Source organism: Gavia stellata, chromosome 8 (assembly GCF_030936135.1).
Source record: "Gavia stellata isolate bGavSte3 chromosome 8, bGavSte3.hap2, whole genome shotgun sequence".
Lineage (NCBI taxonomy): Eukaryota > Metazoa > Chordata > Aves > Gaviiformes > Gaviidae > Gavia > Gavia stellata.
The window spans coordinates 30266848-30292437 of NC_082601.1; the positions used below are offsets into that span (position 1 = coordinate 30266848).

At 45.8% G+C, this 25590-nt stretch overlaps 1 protein-coding gene across 1 annotated transcript in view; it reads left to right on the top strand.

Moving 5' to 3' along the window:
* Positions 1-12897: 12897 nt before the first annotated feature.
* CREB1 (cAMP responsive element binding protein 1) overlaps positions 12898-25590 on the top strand; it is a 34482-nt gene continuing 21789 nt past the window's right edge. The window contains exon 1 of the mRNA XM_059820058.1: positions 12898-12941. The gene's annotated coding sequence lies outside the window, so the exon portion shown is untranslated. The remainder of the gene's footprint in view (positions 12942-25590) is intronic.

A 25590-nucleotide genomic window follows, 5' to 3' on the forward strand; every position in this document is an offset into this window, starting at 1 on the left:
GCGGTGCCGGGAGCAGGTGCTGGCTGCTGAGCCAGGGACCTGCCCCAGACAGACACCATCCCAAAATCAGTGCCCGAGAAATAAGTGTCTAAGGTCCCAAGATGTTTGTATGACTCTTATAGAGCATTCACAGTGACAGGGCAAATGGGAAAGCACAAAAATATTTTGATTTTTCTTCAAAACAAATTTGTTGTTGTTGTTGCATTGGATATAGATGGGTTTTTTTAGAAAGGGTGAAATAATGCAAAGCCACAAGGGGCTGTCCCAGCCAAAACAATCTGGATTGATCTGAACTGCATCTTTTTCCTGACTTGGTCAGAAAATACACTGTTTGTGTGACTCCACAGACTGCATAAGAGAAAACACACAGTAAGAAATCGCTCTTTTCTTTATGAGCACAAATCTAGGTGGATAAGGTCAAAGGTAGGAAGGCAAATAAAGGGAAGAGAGATAACCCGGTCTGACCGAGGTTACAGCAGATGCCATTGCTAGTACCCGTGTTTGGTTGAAGTAGACTGTTGGCCAGTGCTATCCCCTTGGGACTGTACTGTCCGCACAAGGAGTTAGGAAGGAGCAAGAGGGGAAGGAGCAAGAGGTGAAGGAGCTTGCCTCCATCGTCAGGCCCTCACCTTTCCTGACTGCAGTGGAGGCACGGCAGCAGATGCCGAGCTGAGAGCAAGCCCCAGAAAGCAGCCTGGGAGCATTCAGGCTGCAGCACGAGTCACCTCACAGAAGCCTGCTGCAAGCGATTTTCCTTTTTGTCAGCACAGTCTGCTTCACAGGAACAAGGAAAATCTCCAAACCTGGAACATAAAAAAGGCATCAAGCAAAGACACAAAAGTATTTCCGTTTGTTTCATTGCAGATAACGGGTGGCAGCTACCATTTCGAGATCAAGACTTGCTCTGCTGAAGACCTGCAGCTGACACATCACCAGTCATTTACGATCAGCCATTAAACATATACAGTCATTATAGCTCTTTTCTCTGCTAGTTGCAGCCTCAGGACTTTTTGCTTAGGCTGCACATAAGTTCTTGTTCGGAAGATTTAAAAGGAGAAGAAAAATAACAGTCTTGGTCTCCCAGAAGGTGTCTCACAGTGCTGGGGAGGGACATCACGCCAGCACCCCAGCAGGGTAGCAGCCCCATCCCGCGCAGCACTGGGCACGGCGTTCACACAGCCATTTCAAGGAGAGCAGGGCAGCGTGCCCCAGCGCAGAGCCCCAGCGGGAAGGTGCCCCTCCAGCTGCCCTGTGCCCCCAGCCAGGCTCCTGCCGCTCCGGGAATGGGGGCGGCTGCGAAAAGGGGGGGGAATGCAAGGTCCTGCCTCTGCCTGAGCTTTGTCTTTCGACTCTACTGCCCTCCCAAAAGCAGGAACAGATCTGCAGGGAAAGGTGATACACTCACTTGGACCCACTGCTGCAGTAAAAGCAGATGGTCGAGCTTTGGGACCACTGGCCTCCCGCAGGCCTCTTGGCAGCCACCCCTGCCCCACGCTGCACCGCAGCACGGAGAAGGGCTTGGCCCAAAGTCCACCTGGTTTTCCCAACTGCATCCTTTGTTCAGATCAGAAATATCACCTCTCCCTACAAACCTGTCATCACTTGAGATACCTCCCCGCAGAGATGACATGAGAGGAATAATGGGGAAAGAAATGATCAAAGAATGTTATTATCAGGAGTTTTGGCATCTGAGCTATGATTCCAAATGTAGGCACAGCAGACACTGCTCCAAAGCACCAATGGGCTCATGGCTGCGTAGCAGCCCGTGCAGGGTGAGGTGTCCTTAGCAAGCAGGGACCCAGTGCAAAGAAATCAGTGCTGGGGAAAAAAAGACTTCTCCCCAAGACGGCTGCCCTGGGGTAGTTCATGTGAGTTAGCCTAACAGAGCAGACACCATCATCCGAACTTTAACTTGGTTAAGTAACCACCATCCAGCCCAGTGCCCTCCGCAGAAAAAGCTAACCCCAGTTTATCTGGACTTCATAGCTGTTTAACCTGAGGTTATTCCTCTTGGACTGGGGACGGTGTGCCCTAGTAGAGCTCCGGTGCTGTGCTTATGGAAAGAGCATTTCCCAGGAGGTAGTGCTGTAGCATTGTGCTTTCTCTTGCATTTTTGGGTTTGTGTGGCTCTCACGCTTCTGCCTTGCTGAGATGTTTGTGTTAGCCAATCCATGAAAATTTGGCACTGAAATGGTACCGTACTGCATTGTTTTCTCACTGTATAGCTCATGATCCCTCCCATTCCTCACAAATCACAGTAATCATAAGGGCTGCCAAACCTCGAAGCCAAAAGCAGCTTTGCGATACTTATCCCACCTTCTTGTCATAGTTGATGTTGTAGCCACAATAGAAGTGGCAGTGAAGGCAAGCCCAGAGAATGAGAGGAGGATGAAATTCTGTGCTCAGGAGCACAAAAACTGCTATAACTCAGGGGATTCTTATGTCAACCATGAGAATCTGCGGTGGGAGACATCAGGAGGGAGGTCTGACCTGGCTATGGCTTTGCAAAGTACAAAATTCCTACTGCATTTCCGTTTTGCAGAAATCAAGATTCATCCAGATGCGGTTCACTGGAAACTCCAAACTTCAGCAAGAAACCTGGATAGACAGTGTCCAATTTGTACCTTCCCTACTAAAAGCATCCATGAATGAAACCAAACTGTTGCCATGGGTCTTTACATTGGTTTTATTTGTTTGCTTATGCTCCTGGAAGAGCTAAATGTATTTGGCAGATTGAGACAGGTGTGGTGGGCAGAGAGCTAGAGATCACCCGTGCCCCGGAGCTAAATAAAAGTGAGGAAATGCTCTCTGCTGAGCAACCTCAGGGACCCACATGCCGCTCTCTGGCAGTGTCCTTGCCACTGTCCTCCTTAATCTCTTCCTACAGATAGAAACGGGCAAGAGAGTTCGTCTCTCAGAATAACTTACTCTCCATCCAGGGCAGAGACTTTCCAACATGACACTATTCAAATTAAACCACAAATCTTCTCTTCTGGGGATAACACTCTGCTGTCTTCCCAAACCTGTTCTCGTTTTCTTTTGCTGTTTTGACACCATTAGCCTTCTGAACGTGCTAGCACACACACAGAGATAATACTGTTAATTTTATCGTGCTTGGAAAGGCACAGCATAGCCTAAACTCAGCCAACTGCTTGGCTTTGGCTTTTCCCTATTGTATAATATCCTTTTGTATATAGCTCCACGTGGCAACTTATTTATATCAAATCTTACCAGTTAAGGGAGGAGGGAAAGGGGGGCAATCAATAGTCATCTTGCCAAAGAGACCTGAAGTCAATAGCCTCCTCTTTTTCCGCAGGCAGGGCTGGCGTGGCAGCTTGTGCAGGCACAGGCTGCCGGCTGCCCAGCCAGGGTGAGCGCACCGTGAAGCTCGCTGCTCTGCAACCCAAAAGTCGGCCAGGAGATACAAACCCTCGGAGCGTGTGGCGGGGGCCAGCCAGCCGCCTGCAGAGCGCTTTGCGGCTGTCTGAGAACCGCGAGCATCTCGGGGCTGTTGGTCGTGGCTGTGGGTTGGAAACACGAAACGTTTGTAGCCCTCAGGGTTAGGGGGAACAGCAGAACAGGAGGGGAGCGTGCACTTCCACAGCTGTAAGAACAGAGGCTTTCCACAAAAAATGAACACTTTGTATTTAAGCCACAGGTGAGGAGCTGTTCTTCAGACACTAATTTCTCATGCAGAAGGTCCTGGGGCCGTTTCCCCAGCCCTCAGCAGCAGCTCCCTGGGGCTCGCTGGGAGCAGCCGATGGGGCGGATGCACATGGCAGCGTCAGGAGCCCCCGGGGAACACTGAACATGCTGCTGAGCGTGTTCCCAGCATTGGCATGTGGGGGTCACTCCAGTGGGACTGAGGGCCATCGCCCCAAAGCAGGGGACAACCAGGACAGACAGGGGCCTTGGGGTGGGATGGAGGCCACTTCCCACAGCAGCACTCACCTCCCCCCGGAGATCACCCCCGGGGGAGAGACGGAGGGACAAAGCAAACGCTTGTCCCCCAATCAACAGATCAAGATTTTTTAAATTAGTAGATCCCTTTTCTACGCACAGTTTTTACTTCAAGCATGGTGTAGAAAAAAATCGATTTGTTTTTCTCAGTCCAATTCCCTTCTGTCTAATAGGTCTGTTGTAAATGCCAATTTTACTGTCATTTACACTGTGCCCATCTGAGCTATTTTATCAATAGTTAAATAAGAATACTTTAAAGTAATGTGATTTTTTATTTGAATTCCAATTTATGTTCAGATGGTTTGACACAAATCTAGTAAGGAAGGCTCACTATTTTCATAGAACAAATTAAATTATATGTTATATAGCCACACAAGTAAATATGTTATGTAATTGGATAAATAAATACTTGTGATTAGATACAGTATCTCATTCTTACCTACACATAATAGCAAGGCTAGTGGAAGTATTGTACAAATCACCATGCTTTAATAGTTAGCAGTCCATGAAAATCGACCTGAAAAACAATAGGCAAGAACAAGCAAAAAAAAAGGCTAAACCTAGTTATTTGAACCAAGGCTTCCTGCTTGCCTGTTTAAGTGCAATTCAAATCAGCTGAGAGTCATTTTCACTTAAGCCAGCGCATCTGGGCAGAGAGGTCAAAGCGTAATTAGTTGTGCAGAAGATGGTGGTGGTGGATAAAAGGTGATGATGGACACTGCCAGTGGGATGGATGATGGGATGGGGATGGATGGATGGACTATGGGAATGGATGAACTATGGCGATGGATGATGGTGATGTGCCACCAGTTACAAGGCACAGTTAAAGCCTGCAGAGCCGAAATCAGTGCCTGGACAACCAAATGGTTGAAACTGATCATTTGCAGGGAGTTTGAGAGAGAGTGTTGATTTCGGTCCATGTTGTCAGACAACGCTTTCCTCCTGACTATGGAAGAGAAAATCAGTTCCTTTTAAACTGATAAACACAGCCCAGCTGGGACCCAGTTTGTTGTTTGGATATTACAGGCTGAGAGACAGACCGGAGTCCTGGCATGTTTTAAAGAAATTGTGGCTCCCTCATGCAGCTAAATTAGTAATAGATAGCACACGCCTGCGATGGAAACCGAAGACGGCTAATGGTAATCATTGCTCTCTTCCACCCACCTTCTTTTTTTGCCCACATTTTGCTTCTGATCGACCTGCACTACTTTTTAAGTGTTTCCACTGTTTTTTCTCTTCTGAACAACCTCCCACTCCTTCCCACAGCTCCTGCAACCTGACGTTATAGTAAACAGACATGCTAAAAATTGGAGCTGTTCAACATACATAGACATTTGTTAAACAAAGACAGTGAGATAGTTATCCTGAAACCAAGCACCACGTGCAAGCTCCCATCTTTCTGCCACCACCAAAATTATTCACCAAATTAGTGTTTGCTGGCTTCTTGCATGGAGGAAAGGCAGCTAGGGAGGCATAAGATTTATTTTTTCAAAGTGTGAAAGTCAGTCTAAATAATATTTTCTATATGATAGGAACTGACTCAAAACCAGCAGGCTGTGCCAATAGAAATGGGATATTTACCAGCAGAACGATGTAGAAAATACCACTCCCAGCAGCTGCCTTTAAGCTAAAATGTGGGCATTCCAGGTCAAAGCTGAGGGCCTTTCCAAGAGTTATTCCCTAACAATTTCCCCTCCTCCTCCCCATTTCTCTCACAGCAGTTACTGGGTTTGGTTTGGTTTTTCATTTCAGCTTTGACTTCCACTGGGCCTCATCCAACAGCTTTTTCCTCCATGTGCAGCAGATGAAATCCCATTCAAAAAGAAAAGCTCTCCGACGGGTGGGTTACTGGGAAGCCCAAATTCCTTCTCCCTCATGTGTAGGGCCGATGTTGCCTCATGACAGCAATTGCTTCGTGGCATGCAGGGTCCCGGGTGTACCAGCAGCGCCTATCTACGCCAGGTTGGTATCCCATTCATATTATATTTGCCATGTCTGGTGCTTTAATGAGTGTTGATAATACCAGTAATCCTTTTTTCTAGCTCTTAAAGCAACGTTTTTGAGTGTACGAGGCCCATGAGCCGTGAAGTATGGGATAAAAGGACTTAATAGACAAGAAAAGTCACCATTGTTTGCAGCGTAAACAGGTATTTAGAGCATGTCTAAGCCCCTCCTGGTCAGCAAGTCATTTTAGTTCTTCCTTCTGTGTGACAGTCTGTCACGTGAAAACAGAAGATGCTCTTCAAAGCTTATGTGACCTTTAGAGGTTCAGCCCAAAGCAGTTTTGCTGACATCTGGCACACGAGGGACTTGCCGTAAGATGAAATAACAATAATAACCAAGCTTCTCCAGTGCCGTCATCTGTCGATCACAAGGCAGGGAAAGCAGCACAGAGAAGGAGGGAGGCCAAAAGGCCGTACCTGAGCTTGCACTGCAGCACCCAGGCAAAGTCACACCTTCACCAAGTCACGGAATTGACAGAGATAGGGGCAAAGGAGGCGGTCTGTCGGGAAGGGGGTTTAGTGGGAAGACAATTCATCATTTATCTTTGGATAAAGGGTGGGGCCCCCCAGAACCCACTGGGACTACGTGAGCCAGGATGTCTCTGCAATGAGAAGACGCTGCATGAAGAATTTGGTCTAAATTCACAGTTAACTCAGGACAAATAAACCAAAAATAGAAATGGTTAAGCAGGGACTAAGCAGGTGTCAAGCAAAGTGAGAAGAAACTCATATGAATGAGGAAGACAAAGAAAAGTGAAGCTACAGTGGCAAGAAAACAATGACTTTCAAAAGGTATTTTTCGTGAACTGAAGGAAAAGCCTAGACTTTTCCCTAGTCTGCATGGGAGTTGTTCAGACGGTGGGCTAGGCCAGGCATGCTGCAGTGTTCTCGGGGAGCCAGAAGATGTATTTCACTGGCTGTGCTTAGAAAACACAGCACATTCCCAAAGCGTTGAAAAGCCGCTTGCGCTCATCTGTTCCTGCGCTCCTGCCCTGAAACATCCCCTCTGCTTCTGGGGGGATGGTGTTTGAGAATTCAGAAATGGGCTTTTATTTAGCAGAGAATATAGCCAAAAGCGTTTGGGGCTCAGAGATTAAGTGCTACGCCAGCCAGAGCAGGCAAATCCTGTTGTGGCAGCCTGTAGCTGGGGAAGCTCCTCTGCTCCACGCAAGGTGAGGCATGGCAGAGAACGGCTCTGTCCCTGGCTCGGGATTGGGGATTTCCCCTCCCGGCTGCTCCGTCAGTGGAAGAAACGTGATCCTGCTCCGGCAGGATGGTGCGGCAGCAGGGCTCCATATTTCAAACGGCAGGGGTTAAGCAAAGTGACCAATTTCCTTGGACTAATTGAGCATGCAATCTGCCTGCTTGTAAAGCCTGTATTTGGCCAGGAAGATTTATTACTTTTAGCAATGATGAATGTCCAAGAGCAGTAAGGGCAGACCTGAGCTGCAGTTCATTAACTTTAAGTGGGATGATGTTGAAAAACCATTTCTATTTTTGGTTACTTTGTTCTGAGTTAACTGTGAATTTAGACCTACTTCTGTAATAATATGCTCAGGGAGTCCAGTGAATCTTGTTCTCTGTGGCAGATACTAAAGCTGTAGGGTTTTTTCCTTATCCTGATGAGTAAGCAGTTTTAGCTGATCCTAAGAGGCTATGAAATGATAGAAGACTGCTCTGTCCGGGAGTTTGAAGGTAAGCCTCCATCTATCTCAGAAGCGGAGACCAAAATGGAGGACTGACATGCCTTTGCCATTGAGTTTCAGAATAACACCTCTTTATTATCTTCGTCTTCTCCTCAGAAAGTCATCATCAGTTCAGTGCTTTGTCTGTGCTACTGAATGGCCACGTCCATCACAGGGGTATGGTGGTACCCCCTACTTTCCCCTACATCTGCTTTAAAATCAGTTGCTCTGTTTGTATAGGATGGAAAGTGCAATGCAATACTCCTTACGCTGAAAAGTGCTGGACACTTTACTAACTGCCTCATGTAACATCTGTCCCCCTCTGCATTCAATATTTGCAAATACTCTCCTTTTCTCCCTTTCCTTGGGAGAATAGCCATTAGCGAATGTAGCTGAGAAGCCCCCGAGCATGCCCTGCCTTCTCTTCTCCCCAGCAATGTCATACTTGTACAAAACACCCTCTCTCTGTCCCTGCACTGCAAGACCACACTGGTCCTCTAGAAATTGTCAGCGAGTATTTGATGCTGGCTGTGGCCTGTAAAAAATACTTTTGCATTGCTCTCTTTACAGTGGTGTATGACTGAAAATGGATGTGTATCTGTGTTTCCACAATAAATATTATCCTGCACGCTACCAGTGTCAGCAGTGTCGACTGCTCCAGATTGCAATCATGCATTGTGGCTCTGCCACACCTTACAGCCAAGTGCAAACGTTTCTTGATCACCCGTTAGCCTCTACGAACCCGGGGCCATGGGCAATCAACCTGCAATGCTGTATGCAAGGAGTCCACTGCCCAGGATAAGCACCCTGGAAGCTGCAAAGTTAATGAATTTGCCTCTGAGGCTTAATTGAAGAAAAGTAATTAATCTTGCTGGGTTTCACTCATCATCAAGCAAACTTTTGCTGATGAAGAAGAAAACTGCTGAGCATTCCAGTTCACTCCCCAAGTCAGCCTCTCCCTGTTGGACTTTGTGGGTAATTGGCACATCATTACTTTCCCATTTTCTACAGATTCCCCAAGAGGAAATGGTGAAAGGAACCCATAGATGTTAGTGAGAAAAGGCCATTTTGCAGCTCAGACTTTCACTCCCACTCCTGAAGAAGTTCTGGGTTTGCTTAGTGTGATTTTGTTCAGATCTGGTGAGAGGAAAAAAAAAAAAACCAAAAAACAGAAAACCTGTAAGGGAAGGAGAAACGTGCAAAAGAGAAGTTTTCACAGCAGTTGTATGTAAGATGTTCACCCAGCCCTGCCACTGAACTGGTATGAGTCAGGGCTGAATCCGGCTCCCATCTGCATATGGTCTAAGCCTCAGCCATGGGGCAAGAGATGAAGATACCAAAGACAGACAACATTGGGTGCAATCTCAAATCACTTCAGGCATCTGGCCTACCCGAGGCATCTGTTTTAGTTGAGATAAATTGCTCTCTTGAGTTGCCTGTTATACAGGGAGCCTAGGCTGGCTGGCAGAGAAGTAGCCACTGCTGCACGATGCCCTTCGCAAACTCATCAGGGAGCTGACAGACTTTCAGAGAAGTGCTGAGAGGCCGGCTGGAGAGCTGTGAGTGAGAGCAGAGCTGGCAAGGATCAGCAGGGCGCTGGAGTATCAGCCATGCCCTAAACAGGCAGCAGGATCAGAGCCACGCAAGGAGCTGCCTGACTACGTGAGGGCAGTCCTGGGGACCGGGTGTAATTCAGTCCCATCAGCATCACTCTAATCACTCAGGCTGAGAGTGCTGCCCAGGTTTCTGATGGAAGCCATTCACTTAGATCTAGTTAGTGTATTTTAGTTGCCTTTCGACGACCAGAGTTTATTCCCTTAAAGGCTTATTGCTGTGATTCTTCAGGCTTGCTGCACGAGGGCAAGCAATCCAGTTCTGGGAAACATGCATCGGTGGACAATGTATATGATTTTGGTCGTTTAGGGAAGCAAAAGAAGCTGATGCAACACAAACATTAACACAAAGGGAAGAGAGAAGGATGGGAAAACAGATAAAGAAATGCATGACTCAAACAAGAAACTACATTTGTTCTGCTCCTTGTAAGTATTTTCTCAGAGAAAGTACTTTACTTCTCCTAAGAGGAGCACAAAGGCTGATCCCCGATGCTTTGAACTCAGAATCACTCCTTGAAACGCAGGAGTTCTAGCAAACTTTAAAATCCACACAGCAAAATATCCATGTTTGAGCTGAAATAAACCATATTTTTTAATTACCTAGTTTGATTTACATTTGTATATGGTAACAAAATGCATAGAAGATACTTTATTAAACACATTAAAATATTAAAACTCTGTGCAGTGGGGCTAGAGTCCAAATGTCAAAACGCTATCAAAAACAACACTCTACCTCAGTATCTAGTGGAGTGAAATGAGAAGGACATGATCGTGAGACAAGCCTTTCACACCTCTATGGGTGATTTGGCCTGAGAATCATTTAATTCGCTATCAATGAACAGACCAAATTAGAAACACTGATTTTAGATTTCTTGCCTGCCTCAAAAGCTTTAAATGGCAGAAAAATTCTGCTCCCAAGAGGAGTTGTGGAAGACTTATTTAGTGGATCGAGCTTTAATATCCTAGCAGACTCTAGAAAGAGAAAATAATTTCCAAAAATGATGTCAGCTGTACACTGCAGACAGGATCAGGTATGAGCCAAAGGCACAGCACAGGTCCACAAGACCCAGGGGGAGAAGGGGGCATGGGGAGGGTGGCAGCTGAGGCTACGCTGTGCTGCAACCTTGGAGCTCCTGTCTGCAGGCAGGTCAGAGGGAAAAAGCGCAACAGAAGCAGAAAATGAGCTGTGGCCCAAGCCATAGTATATGTTGTCAATAAAACAATGTTTTGTCTGTTTAACCTGAGCCGCCTTTTTTTTTTAATGTCAAAGGTGTTTTTTTCAGTTTATTTTAGAGTAACTGTAACCAACAAAATCAAAGGCAAAGTAAACCTGTAATTGCTCTCTGCACCATCTCTTGCAGTTTTTGACAGAGTTAGATGAAACTCAGCGTAAGTAAAATCAGTTTAACCTTCTTGAGAAAACAGGACTTGACAAGAGCAAAACTAATTTGAACTGTGCACCGCTGCCATCTGATGCAGTGCCTGCAGCAGTTATGGCCTCACAGCGCTGTCTCACAGGGCAGCCACACCAGGCCGGCTGCAAAAATGAACTCGATTTGGAGCTTCAAATCTTGTTATGTAGTGCCATCTTGAGGTTTTGTCAAACAAAAATTACTTTCTTCGAGGCTATGTATAGCTTTTATCTCGTTGCAGTTCGAGAAGTTCATTCTTCAGGGTGTATGATTGGGTGCATTCAACCGCGTTTGTGAACCAGAGAAAGCAGGGCTGGACTCACCTGGCTGGACCACCAGCCAGCCCATTCCCTGCTCCATGGTGGCATCAACTCTTTGAAAAACCTTTCCCAGAAAAAGTTCACCTACCCAGCTGTCGTGGTTTAGTCCCAGCCGGCAACTAAGCACCACACAGCCGCTCGCTCACTCCCCCCAGGTGGGATGGGGGACAGAATAGGAAAAGTAAAAGAGAGAAAGCTCGTGGGTTGAGATAAGAACAGTTTAATAAGTGAAATGAAATAAAATAATAATAATAATAAAAATTGTAATGAAAAGGACAATAACAACAACAACAAACAAGAAAGGCAAGTGATGCAAATGAAAACAATTGCTTACCACTCTCCGACTGATGCCCAGCCCGAGCAGCGGTCCCCTGGCCAGCTTTCCCCCTAGTTTATATACTGAGCATGACATCATATGGTATGGAATATCCCTTTGGTCAGTGGGGGTCAGCTGTCCCGGCTGTGTCCCCTCCCAACTTCTTGTGCACCCCCAGCCTACTCGCTGGTGGTGTGGGGTGAGAAGCAGAAAAGGCCTTGACTCTGTGTAAGCACTGCTCAGCAGTAACTAAAACATCCCTGTGTATCAACACTGTTCTCAGCACAAATCCAAAACACAGCCCCATACTAGCTGCTATGAAGAAAATTAACTCTATCCCAGCCAAAACCAGCACACCAACATTTAAAAACACAGCCATGGACATCACGCTGGCACTGCAGATGAGGTTGAGGGCCACAGCACGTGGCTGCTCCCCTTCTCCAACAAGACACAAACCCGTGTCTCGTCCCCTGCCCCGTCATGACAATGTCTGTCTCTCCTGCGAGGTGCCGAAGCACGGGGCTGGCGCCATGGGTGCAAACTGCTGCCTCGGCCACAGCCGCTCTGAAAATCGTGGTTTTACAGCTTCAGTGCCTGGTGTCTGCGCCTCTGCCAAGGCAGGTTTGTCCCTCCAGGGCCGCTGGAGGCCAGCTGCTCAGGGCTGGGGGATTCCACGGGGGTATTTGTGTGACGATGGAGCAGCAGTGGCCCTGCGCCTGGTTTTGGGCTGCCGGGGCAGGCCACCGGGCCGGAGCGGGCAGGGAGCGGGACAGGAGTCGCAGCCCGGAGCGAAAACCAGGCAGTAAAGTTTAGAGGAGCGACCTGAAGGACGTGAGCGCTTCACCACGTGGGGAGGGGTCGGTGGGGACGCCAGGCAGCCGGGAGGCATCAAGGTGGGGCAGCACGGCCTTGCCACAGCACCTTACCCGCCATGTTGTGCCTGAGACAAGGAGTGGTTGGGTCTCGGGCTAAGAATCGGGTGCCTGAGGAAGGGGGTCTGGGCCGCTCACCGGCAGTGGGGCACCCACGGAGGGGATCCCCCCGGGGGTGTGGGGGTGGGCAGCCCCGCGGGGCCGGCAGGGACATGCTTGGTGAACTCGGGGGGCCGGCGGCCTCAGCGGGGTCTCTGGGGGAGACGGGTGCGCGCTCGGCCACGCGCCTCCGGGGCGGCTTCCCGGGCTCCTCGGCCCCGCGCGCGCGCCCCCCCCGCAGCCCCGCTCGGTGCTTTCCGCGCGGGCCGCCCCGGGCGGAAGCGCCGTTCGCGCCTTCCCGCGGCCGCTCGGCTCTTTCCGCCTCCCCTCCGGGGCGCTTCGTTCGTTTCCGCGGTCGCTCGGCTCTTTCCGCGGGGGCCGGCGGCGCGCTCGGCCGTTCCCGCCGCCTGCCGGGCGCTCGGGGTTTTCCGTGAGCGCTCGGCGGTTTCCGTGCGGGCCGCGGCGCGCTCGGCGCTTGCTCCCTGGCTGGCGCTCCTCAGTCGGCCGCTGCCTGCCTGTCGCCGGGCTGGGAGCGCCTGTGTGTGTGTGAGTGACGCGGCGGAGGTGTAGTTTGACGCGGTGTGTTACGTGGGGGAGAGAATAAAACTGCGGCGAGATCCTAGGCGCGAACGAAAGCAGTGACGGAGCAGCCTGGTAACCGGTAAGAGGAGGAAGGCGCCCAGCAAACAGGGGCGGGGGGGAGGGAAGGAAATGGAGCCCGGCGGGGACCAGGGGAGCCGCCGGGCGGCAGGACGCGGGGGCCCGGCCTTGCACCGCCCGCGGGAGGGGCGCCCGCTTTAAAGATGGAGCCGAGCCCTGCAACATCCCCGCCGCCGCCGCGCCGCGAACAAAGGATAATGGCGGATGGGAGCCGGCCCCGGCGGCGGCGGCGGCCGCCACGGCCGGGCGGCGGCGGCGACTCTGGCGGCAGCCAGCGGCGGCGCTCACCGCGGCGGGGAAGGGGGATCGCGGCCCCCGGCCCCAGGAGGAGGCGGCGGAGGAAGACGACGAGGGGGGAGCGGCGGCGGGGGGGGGCGGCCGCGCACCCACCCGCGCCCCCTCCCCGCGCCGCCCCTCCGTGTGCGCTTCGGTCTGCTTCCCCGCCGCCGCCGCGCGCCCCTCTTCCTGCCCCCGGCGCTGCCCGCCTCCGTCGGCGGCGGCCCCGGGCGCGGCCCTCCCGGCCGGCGCGGCCCCGCCGGGCTCCGGGGACGCGGGGCCGGCCGTGGCGGCGGGGCGGGCGGGCAGCCCTCCTGCGGGGCCGCCCCGGCCCCCTGCGCCCGCCGCTGCGCGCCCGGAGAGTTTCACTTCCCCGGTGACCCGAGTGCGCTGTATAAATAAATAAACAAACTCTTGCCGTGGTGGAAACGAGTACGTGGGGCGCTCCTAGGCTCTGTAACACGCTCCCAGGCTCTGTAACGAGGCGTTTTTAATAAAATCTGTGCACGGAAGCTCGGGCCAGCGCTTGGTCTGGTGGTTTACTTTTATTTGCAGCGTGGGGCACGGCCGTCTCCAGGAGGCTGTAAAAGGGGTAATGGTACTCGGTCACCCAACACCGCGCTCCGGGGAAGTATCGGAGGGAAGAGCTTTAAGCCCGATGCGCAGATCACGTAACAGAGATACGGTTCCCTTTCGCTGCGTTCTTTCTTTCCTGCTAGTATTTTTAACCCAAAGTGAACTTGAGCCTGGCCGTGGCTGGTAAATCTCGGCTTGGGATTTGCTTTTCCCGGTCTTCCGCAGACTCTTAGGTGCTGCACAGCCAGCAGGATTTGACCTCTACCCCTCCTTTAATAGCAAATGTCAACTCGACTGCCTTTTCCACCTTACACCAGCCTTGCCTTGCTGCAGCTGTGGGGCTTTTTGCCCATTTTGTTGCCTAGAATAGAAGACATTCTTTTGACTTTATTTCTACTTTTAAAACCTGGATATCTGCATTTTTCTGTACAGCAATAAGGAAAAATGATGTGGTAGTCTTTTTATAAAAACTTCTTTTAACCAAAGATTGTTACACCTCTCAAACATATAGAAGGATAAAAAATTTTTATAGGTCATATGACTTTTCTTCCCAAAAAAATTTTTTAAAAATCTTTTTTTGTTTTCTTCCCCCTCTTAAATATTGAAATGCCTGCACATAATCTGCTTCTGGAATAACACCTGTCATTACATTTATTTTTTTTTCTGGGGTTAGAAACACGTTTCCGATTTCTTAAATAAAAGACTAGAGACTTATTTAGGAATATTGGATATCTCTGTTTAGTCCCATTGTGACCACCAAACACTGTATTTCAAAATACAGGAATTTTGAGAGTCTACTTGCTTCCTTTCCCTGTATCAACAAATGTGGATTTTTACATTAAAATGTGAAGTCACTGAAATAAGTTTTTATTCAAGATGGGTATTTGTGATTCACGTGTGTAGATAGGCCTGTCCTTGTATGTGAATTTCTGTTTTCTGTCACTTCCACCACTTCTTTTGAAATGAAGGCCAAAGGTGCTCTACATCACTTCACTCTAAATAATACAAACACGAGAAGAGGGTTTCTAAAGCTGCGATTGATTAATAGACATCTGAGGACTTCAGTAATCGATGTAGCTGTTGATAGTGATTAAAGAAAGCATAGTGGTTGGTGTATTTCATTCATTCTTGGTTTGATGGAATGTGCACTTCATTTCAAATACAAAAATGTGACAGTAAATCTTTGCTGGTTGTTTTTTGTAGCTTTAGCAACACAACATTTTATTCTATTCTATTTCACAACAGAGCAGAAGACTCTCAGATCCATATTTTCTAACACAGATCTCTGCATTTCCTCACCAGCTTTGTATTCTCACAGATCAGAGAGAAAAGGGAGCAGAGAGGTGGTTGTGTATTTGCTAAGCATCACTTACAGGTGACCTAAAATGAAATATTTGCATGTAGGAAAGAAGAGTATAATAATTTTTAATGCTTTAATTTCATTGATTGAACATGGATGTTTAGGTTAGTACTCTCAGCTTTGTGTCTGGATCTGCAATAAACGGTCTGCATCTGATCATTATACTTTTATCATCCTATACATTTAGTGATAAGGGTGTCTACTACCCTGGGTGAAAAAAACCCCCAAACTCAAAGGTCTGAAAGGGGAGAGGGACCTGTTGATACAGAAAATTTAGAAACATCTCATTTAGATTGTCAAGTCATCAATCTGTCTGTTTCCTGGAAGCTTGCACCAGCGTAGCTATTGCTGGTACTGATGTCAAATATAAAATATTCTGTAGTAGCTGATCTTATTCTGGAAAGTAGCTGTTCTGCTGCAGTAAGAAGCAAACAGCCTCTTCTTGCCTAAGTGCAGCTACAGCTCTGTAGGTGCAGATTTTGATAGTAGACAAGGCCCTGACTAGGAATTTCTGTTGACGCCCTTGTGAAACAAATGGGATATTCACACTTCACCTCTGTTTTCAGATCTCTGGAAGCAAGTGGAGATCAGTTACTCACGCCACACTTCTCAAGGCTTTTGTGCGGTGAGAAGGCCGTGCTAGCTTTCTGCCTGTAATCTGAAGTTAGTTTCAGGGGACATGACAGCGATCCTCATCTACAGAAACAATCCTACTGAATTTGGTTTGAGCTCCCTGGTGCCCTACCTGCACACAGTTAAAGTTTCATGAGAAGGCAGTGATTTTTCTCTGAATCAAAAATTGTATTGCCTCATCTGCAGTCTGTGTGGTCATATTTCATGGTGATTATGAAAACCTGAGCAATCTGCAGTTGACGATCTTTGTACATCTCCCAGCATGAAGGCATTGATACCTATTTTATTCTTCAAAACTTTTAGATCACTTGGTTGTAGTGCAATTAAAAAGGTGAGTGAGAACAAATACGACACCTTCCGTGTTTCCATGTTTCTAAAAGAGCCTTGTCAGCTGTGCAGGAGATGAAGATGTGCCAGGGTCTAGTTGGTCTTTTAGGTGAAAAAGCATTTGAAAACAGACAAGGATTTTCTCATTTCATGCTGCTGCTGTTTTTCTGGCAGTGCTGGATTTCGAGTATCCTGTGTGAAGTGGAGAGAATAGAAAACTGTAGGTGGTGAAAGAGCCACTTAAAGGGGAAAGGTTAAAGAATTTGGAGGAAGTGTGTTCCTCTTTGGAGCATATATACATACATACAAGTTTAATGCAGCACTGATGCTTGTTAGGTACTCTCAATAGTTTTGAGCAAAGTGCATAGGTACAGGGTTTCTTTTACCACTTAAGGTAGTAAGTATACCTGGTTTTCTCCTGAGAGTATTGTGAGATTTTATGTTTGTCGTAAATCAAGCCCGTTAGGTGAAAGATGGAAAAACAGTTCCAAAGATAGGAGAGTCCTGTCAATTGCTGTTCTGGATTTCGTTACTTTTCAATTGGTCTCTGAGACAAGATAACACTAGCTACTTTAGACAAAGCTGCAGGAAGCCTTATAATGAACTATTTTGAAACTACCTTCATGCAGGAAACTGAAGCAAAAATGTCTACCTTTGATGTTTTCACACTTTTTGGAGGGGAGAGTTCAAGCAATGCGTAAAAATCTCTGATCCTCTTAAGTGTTTTTCCAGCGATAGCTTGTTTGGTCAATGAGGTTATCAGCAAAAATTTTTTCCCCACATTTGGAAGAACTGTAAAGCTGGGTTGTATTATCCTCTTCTGGAAGAAACTTTTCCAGACAGCTTTCTAAATTTAGAAAAGAGCAGGTTCTTTTCTTGAGCAGACTTGAAAAAAAAAGAAATGGTAGCCTGAGAAATCCAGAGATTTCTGAAGTTTATCTACTGTCTGACCGACTGAAACCATAGTTCCACATACTCTTTTTGACAGTAATATTGTCTGAAGCAACCTCCATGGCTGGTGATTTGTTCATGTTTTCTCCATTGCGCTGGCACAGATGTTTGGGCTGCTGCATGGTAAACCTGACTGGGGAAATGATCCAGCAGGGTGAGGGGTGGAGACCCCGATCATTTTTCACCTGGATCATTCCCTCTCCTGGTTGCTGCATGGCTGCACAGTAGCCATTCCAGCATAATCAGGGGAAGGGATGAGGCTGGAATGAGCAGGAAGATAAGGGCAGCTCGAACAGCAGTGCTGCTAAATGAGAAAATGCAGCCTACATAAAAATTTTTAAATTATTGCTGTGTTTAAAACTAAGGTGGATGGCATAAATCCTGTTGTGGTGGTTCTTGCTGCAGCACTGGATCATTTAGCCAAGTTTAAGTTTTTATGTGTGCTAAATAAGAGCAAATGAACATGAGCAGCAGCTGTTCCCAAACTTCAATATCATGTATACATACTGTTTGTTGTGCTACTTATTTGCTTGGCTTAAACACCTTTTGTGTGTTTTTTTTAAACAACTATTATGTTCACTTCCTCAGCCCTGTTCTCACATGCTTTGTTCTAACTTCTAATCTCCCCGTCGCCATTCTCTGCAGCTCTTTGCTGCAATCTTCTTAATCATTTCTCCAGCAACTCTACAACCTCTTGTGACATTTTGGCCCCAATACTACATGCATTTTTCTGATAGATGCTACCCTAAATCTTCTCTCATTCTCTACTGCTGTTCAAATATCAATTGGATTTTGCTTTCCCTTGCACCTTTCCTAGGGCTTGAATGTGAAATCTCTTCTCATCTAGCTTATCTTTTATACCCCATGGAATAATGGATGGGAAGCATTATTTTCTTGCCTTTTTCTGATGATTCTTCCTCTGTCTCTGTGTGTCTGGCCCGGCCTCAAACTCTGCGGGTGCCTGTCCACTCCTCCAAGTGACATGCAATATGAGCAGGGTTTGTACATTTATGCCTTTGTAGATTTTAGAGAGCTTTCTCTTGAAAAAAAGCCTAGGGCGTTACTATAGAAATAGGACCCCTGCCCCTCTTTGGGAAACTCATCCACATTTTTCTCTTTTGTGCTGATAGGAAAATACTGGGAGATACCAAGGGAGGGAAGATGTGAAAAAGGGCAGCGTGCACTAATGCCACAGCATAATACCAACAGAATTCTGTTGCTGTGGTTTTATCTGAGCTGATACAACTGTATGTGGCTCTCAAGAGACAGACATCTTACTCCTCCTTCCTTCTCTCCTGCTCCTGGTTGTGTGGTGTTCACCCATCCCTTACTGTAGTGTTGATTGTATGTAAAATCTAATGAGGCAGCTCAAATCACTAACCCAGGAGAAACCCGTGCTTTTTTGTCAGGTTAGTTTTCTTCTGCATGAGTGAGCTGAATCGGTTGGTGATTGAGATGCTGTTAGCACCAACACTGGGGCAAATTCCCAGGGAGACTGTAGGGAAAGGAAGGAGGGGGCAGAATTTTCTCCCTTCAGCAGCAGAGAGCTGGGTCAGCAGACCCATCTCGGGGAATTGCAATACTTCCATGATACGGGGTGAAGAAGGAAGAGTCAGGCTCTGTCTGTGGTGATCAGAGCCATGTTAGTTTGTCTTTGCAGCTAGGGAAGCTAGAATGCCGTAAGTGTCGCAGTTGAAGGAAAAAAAAACAAGAGGAAAGTTTCCGTCTTTGAAAGCCTGGTGACACCTGTGTGGTTGAACTAGCTGCTCCTTATCAGAGGCAGGTTTCAGTCTTCTCAAGAGGTTGGATCAGTGTAACTCTTAGGTCCCTTTCTTTATGAGGAGCCCAGTCAGATGGGGAGAATTATATATAACATTTCTTTAACCAAGCCCAAGTTGAAAGATGAAGCTCCAGAAGGGGTCCAAGTCCATCACCTTGGTGTAAATCCTGTCAGCTGGCCCAAGGCACCTTGGTGGTGAGCTTGCTTTAGTTTCACTGTTACTACAAATTGATAGATGCCTTGGCCTGTCTTCCTGATTTTAAAATAATGATCACGGCTGAAACTGCTAGCATGAAAGTTGTAGCATAAGGTTAATGTGAAGTGTATATCCAGTGCACATTATTCTGGGCTGGGTAGAGGAAGAAGTATGTTGCCTGCTGCAAACAACTGCTTTGTCAGCAGTGTGGCTGTTTGAAAAAAGCGTCTCTCCACCCAATCCTCAGAAAGCTAATGTTGACCATATAAAAAATAATCATCCTGTTTCCAGCCTCCCACTCTTAAGCAGAGTCATCAGTAAAACAATAATAATCAAATTACAGAATACAGATGTTTTCTTTTCTTCAGCATCCTTGTTGACTTCCCACAGTCTTGACACCTATACCCATGATTTGATCTACTTTGCTTTCATTGGCAGGCCTGGCTGCAGCAGGGTAGACTCTGCTCCACCTTCCCTGTTCCTGCTCCTGTGCCAGTAGCACCAGTACAGCTGTCTGTGAGGCAGTGACGTGAACTGGATTTGGAGTACTGGTCCGGGATAAAAATAAGTTGCTTTTTCTGGTCTGTCTGTAGTGCAGATTGGTTGTGCAGTCCCATTTACTACACAGCCTCACAGACAGCTGTAAAAGTGTAAATAAGAAGGAACCCAGAAGAAAGCAGAGCCTGAGCTGGCGGTGCTGCCAACAGAAATGCTTGTAAGACTGTAGTTGCAGAAAGCAAAAGGGAGATTTTCTTTTGTGTGCAACACACCGATGCAAAACGCGGATTCTGTTTCTTTCTCTGTCCCTTTCCGGTTCATCGATGGCTCCCGTTGCTCACTCAGGGTCATCATTCTGACCTTCAGCGTTACCAGCAAGTCACATCTCTGTTCCATGGAGACAGCTGTGTTGCCCACAGCTAATGCAGGTCTTAAACTCCAGTTAAGTATTTGAGAACCAAGATAAATTATTCTCTGTTCTGGAGATGATACTTTTGCAGAGTAGGTCTGCCTGGCAGGCATATGAGAGCTCTTTCTCATTTAAGAAGCTCTCCTGCACCATCCAGGCAGATATACAAATATGTGAAAAATAAACCAGAATCCACTCGGTTGATAACATTAGTCAAAATTATTTTACTACAGAATTTGGTCACCATTTCGTTTCAGTTGTTTTTTAGGGAGAGGGTGGGTCATAGATTTCATTTTGGTGCATTAAGGAAGATAATGTGTCTGCTGTTGCTTCAAGACTAGTGCTAATTGACCATGCAACAATGATTTCAATATAACTAGTAAAGCCAGAGCAATTTTAGGATTTAAAATATTTCCAAGTCTGAGCTGTGGCTTAGGCCCCCAATCTTTTGGTTTTAATGTTGCAATAAATTTCATGAATAGGATGCATTCAGAAGTTGGACAAGGGCAAGGTTTGTAAGGAAGTACTGTTTTTCTTGTGCATACCTGGGCATACTCTACTGTAGCACTCCAACTGCAGAAAGAATTCAAAAGTTTTCACTTCCTTGAGAGCGTTGAAGCAAAAAATAGTCTATACTGCCTGTTAAGAAAGGAACAAAGTTACTAAATCATAACAAAGTATGTTGCTTGTAGAGATACAGGTTATTTTGAATTTGTTTCAGACATTTGACTTTATATCTGGTAATTGTCAGCTTTGTATAAATAATTCAGTCTACCTTACTTTCAGATGACCAGTTCTAAAGATAATCTATTAATAAAACAGTGAAAGCATTGGTCTGAAACATCCATTTTGTTGTGTTTTCTTTCTTGAACTCGTGTTTTTTTTAAACAAGACTTTCCAATGTTTACCAAGTTATATAACTTCATGCTCTTATACTATGAGTTGAACTCTAGAAATACCATGTACATTCCAAGCATCAAATGGAATGAGTAGTGTTTGTTTTAATAGTTTATGCCTATAAAGCTTGCAGCGTAAATATATGAAGTGGCATTTTTAATGAATTAATCCTTTAGCCACTGACATTCAGAAGTGGGTTAGAAACATTAGCAATGGAGCTGTCCCTTCTTGCCAACAGACAAAATCTCAGCACAGACACAAATTCTACCTAAAATTCTCTTGTCAAGTTTAACTATGCTGCTGATAATACCGAAAACTCCATGCTTGCCCAGAATTTCTTAACTGATTTGATAGTTCTCTGAAACAGAAGAATGATGTGAAAACAAGTGTGATCTGTATCACTTTGGGATTTCAACATCTGACCCTTTTCAATCTGCAGTATTTTGCTGAAGTGACCTACAATATTCAAACTTCAGGCTTTTTTTTTTTATTATTATTTTTACATGAACAAAACAAATGGATGATGAAATTCAGATATCTAATTTAACCAAACAAAGAACTTTAAATACTGACAGTTGCCCTCCCTCATTATAGGGTGGAAAAGGAAACATTTACTTTATTCATGGCAAAGTCCCTTCAATTTCTGGGACTTTCCAGAAGATTAAGTTTCAGAATATAAATTTACATTCATATTACATTAGTATGTCATCTTTAATCAGTGTAATCTCTAAGAACCTTCAGTCCAGTCTTACAGTATGCTGTTCTGATAAATGTGACGTGTCTGTTAATATTTTCACACTGTAAAATTAACATAGACTCTGGAGACAAATTACTTTGGAATGCAAAGATTTCAGGTAATAATAAACATGTTTATGCGGTTATCTATCACATTCCTGCATATGCTTCCATTAAATCATACCTGGTATGTAATTTAAATTATTACAATTAAGGAAACACCTCCATACAGGTGTTTCTCTGTTACAGGTGTAAGATTACTATATGTTGTATTCTTGGCCCTTGGGCTTGGAGCACTCAGGTTAACCAGACTTATGTGAGTCTGTGTAATGCTCTGGGTTTTATTTTTGTTTTTAATAAGTTGTTCCTGATCTGCTCTGAGCACCAAAAGAGAGCCGGGTGATCTTCTACATAATTTCAAAGTAGCTTAAGCATTTGTCATGGACCCAGTGATCGAGACTATGCGAATCTCTGTACCACATACATAGAGCAAAGCCTGTGCAGGAGGCAGTGTTATTCAATACCCTCGTCTTAATAACATCATAGTCCTACTTCACTCTCTCTAGGAGAGTAGCTGTGTTGAGCAGTCAGTCATCGCTCCTGTAGTTTTTTTTCGGAGAACAAGTTTCAGTAGTTTCCCCACCTTGGAGATAACCATTTATTCAATACAAACATGTACAGAGTCTCTCCCTACAGAGTTGCATGCTGCCACAGGTTTGGGATTGCAGCAGTTCCTCCGTCTGATGCCTCTGACCTGGGATGTTTAAAGGTTGCTTGGCACGTGGACAGAGATCCTTACAACATGTCAAAATGTCAAATATTTCATGCAGCATTTAGGTGGGTCTTACTCTGCCAGAATGAATGGGGCAGTAAAAGGCCACAAGACACAGAAATGCATATGGAGGAGAACAAATATGATCCATCTGAATGACTCTGGCAGGTCAAGTAGAAATCTCAAGTCCTGACAGGTCTATCTAGAGGAAAAAAGGAACACATGCACCTTCTTAGGTGGATCTTAACCTTGCTAACTTGGCTTCATTTTCTGCTCTGAATACTCCTTTCATTGTTGGTAGGGACACAGTCCTCTTTCCTAACATCATCTCCCATTTTCTCCCTGTCACTGACCAAGGAGAAGGTCTCTGTCCACTTGCAGAATTAGCTTTCCTTTCTGTCACTCTGGATCGCCTTAGCTCTTCTGCTGGAACACCTTCACATGCCAATGTTTGCTATGGAAGGAGGTGGCCCAAAATGTACTGCTTGTTGACCAGCACAGCAGGATAAATTATTTATTTGGCATATCTAGATAGCTGGGTGGTACCAGAGCACTGTTTCTAAATTGTTCGCTGTGCCAGCAAGGTTCAGCCTACCTCCTTCTGCAGGGGTCATGTAGCTGCTTTAGCGTGGGGCTGAGCCCAAGGTAACAACCCGTACGAAGAGGTAAGGTATACCAGCTTGGGCACGGGGCCTCGTTAGCAGAACAGAGATGTTAGTTTATTGTACCCATTGCTGTACTCGCGTTACTTGGGTTCAGGCTGCATTAATACACCCCATGGCTTTTAGGAGGGTGCTGGTTCACGTCCAGCGAGCTTTCACCACGGGCTGAGCAGGTGCTGTCCCCCCTCGCCCTGTGAGGTACCTGTTTGCAGAAGCGAGTGCTATTGGTGAACCGCAGCATCGCAGGGGCTGCCTCTTGGCGTCACACACGCACGCACAGATACCTCACTAGTCTTAGTGCAGATGTAATTGTATCTTCATTTTTTTATTAAAAACTGCCATCAGACTAGTGTGTGGTCACAGTTTAGCACTGAAGTTAGGAGTGCAAATACGAGAAGTGGCTGACTTCGTGTCACTGCAGTCAGTTGTGCTGAGAGGTCGGCCTCAGATCTCATGGAGTCATTGATTTCCCAGTTCTCCACCCACTGCTGTTCCAGTCAAAGGTAAAAGGAGAATTTGACTAGGGCCAGAAATTAAACCCCGTCATAAGAGTCTATGCTGATTATTCGTTTGCAAGGCCTGTACCAATTGCAAAGAGCGTGTTGCTGGAGTTGATGATGTATTCAGTGGGAGCATTAGCTCCCAGATGCCGTCGTAAAAAATCATTCAATGTCCGTATTCTCTGTTGGGTTAAAGACCTCTGCATACGAATGATACTGTTCAGATACATTGTTGTGATAATTTTTATTAAGTAACCAGCAGCTACCCATCACAAAGTGAGCCACAGTACTTTCAGCAGACAGGTGGAGGAAAGAAAGAGGCGTGTATTTTGACAATTTCACATGGTTTCATTTTTGTGAAAGGAAAGCTGCTTTCTACAGTTAGTAGGAATTACAAGAAATCAGCATAGGTTGAAAATTAGGTGCATTTTATGTTCTAAAAATAATGGCAGAGAAAAGATGTTAAGCTGTAGTAAAGTGTGGTCAGTTTGCATGTAAATGCATTGCATAAATATGATATTGGCAACAAAGGCGTAAGAACTACAAGATGTGCTAAATTCTCAGAAACAAGCACGTTCTCATGAAGTCTTTGTGAGTAGATTGTATCTGCTGCCCAGGACATCCTTAAACAGGATATCCTTAAAAATATCTGTTTTCTCTAAAATTCAGTTTGCAGACATCTTTTGGGGTGTTTGGTTTTTTTCTACACATGTTTATAAGTAGTTATGACAATTCTGTTGCACATTAAGCGTGTGAATTAGTCTTTTAATACCCTAAGTGCATTCAATATGAGGACAGAGCATTTATAAATAGAACATATTTATGGATTATGTTTTCAATAATAATAATAGTTACCCAATTACTTTATAACCTTTCTGGGATTTGTTTTGTCTAAGTGAAGTCTGACAGTATTTTGGGGGAATTTCTGAATGTGAATGGGATAGGACAGTGGAGAGGCATTTGTTTGCTTTTCATTGTTAATGCCTTATGAAATGCTTGCTCTGGTCTCTTCCCCCCACCTTCTATTGGGCTCTTTGCAGAACTGGTACATTCACATAAGACCTATCCCAACTATTAGATAAGGTATTGTAGTTTAAATAGGAAAAAGTTGTTTTTTTAAAAAATATGTGTGTGTATATTATCACTAGAATTAAAATATGTAGGTTGGGGTTTTTTTAACTGGGCAGGAGGGATCACCCTTACTTTTAGTGCCCAATTCACAGTCTTGAAGGGAAAGATCGTAATTCAGTTAGGTCCGTTGGTGATTCTGTATTGAGCAAGAAAAAGCAGTATTCAGTAAACTTGAATTAAATTACATGCTTGTACCAAGTGCTTGCTGGATGCTCTTGTGTTTGTTCATAGAATCTGTGATACAAGAAATAAATTACAGTTAATTGCTGTCAGAGTCTCTTTTGCTTTTACAAAGCTTGAAGGCAGAAACACTAGATACTAGTACAATGCCAAGAGTGTGGAGTGAAATCAGGAAAATCCAGCAGTGAAGAGTGTTTAAGCAACTTTCACTCACACACCTTACCTGTCCATACTGATTCACCATCAGCCTGGTAATGTCAGCTTTCTTGTGTTAAGCTAACAAAAAACAAAATCTAGAGGTGATCGCTGATTTGGGTGCTCGCCACTGTAGCTGTGAGATTAGATTTTTAGTCTTCTGCCCTTGTTTTAAAATCTGCCACTGCTTTTTCTTTAGTCAAAGGGAGATTGAGCGTGTGGTGCAAGTAATTTGTGCCAATACTTGCATCATTTACATATCTAGATGTAAAGTATGAGAAATTTTCACTGACTTTGGAAGTGCAGCTACAACTGCACTAGAAGTTTTGTTGGAAAAGTCATGAGCCAGAAAAATTTGTTGCGCATAATCGAGGCTCCTGGTTGTATTTCTTCTCTGATCTTTATGAAAATACTACATTGTTCGCCTATCTTGCACTGGCTGTTACAGCATGTATTCAGTCAGCAAAGAGTTTTCAGACACTTCTCGAAGTGTCATATTGATGTAGACAGAAGTGGGACTACAGGTATTATGTTCAGCTGATGGTCTGATTCTGCTTTGTGCAAGGTCTCTT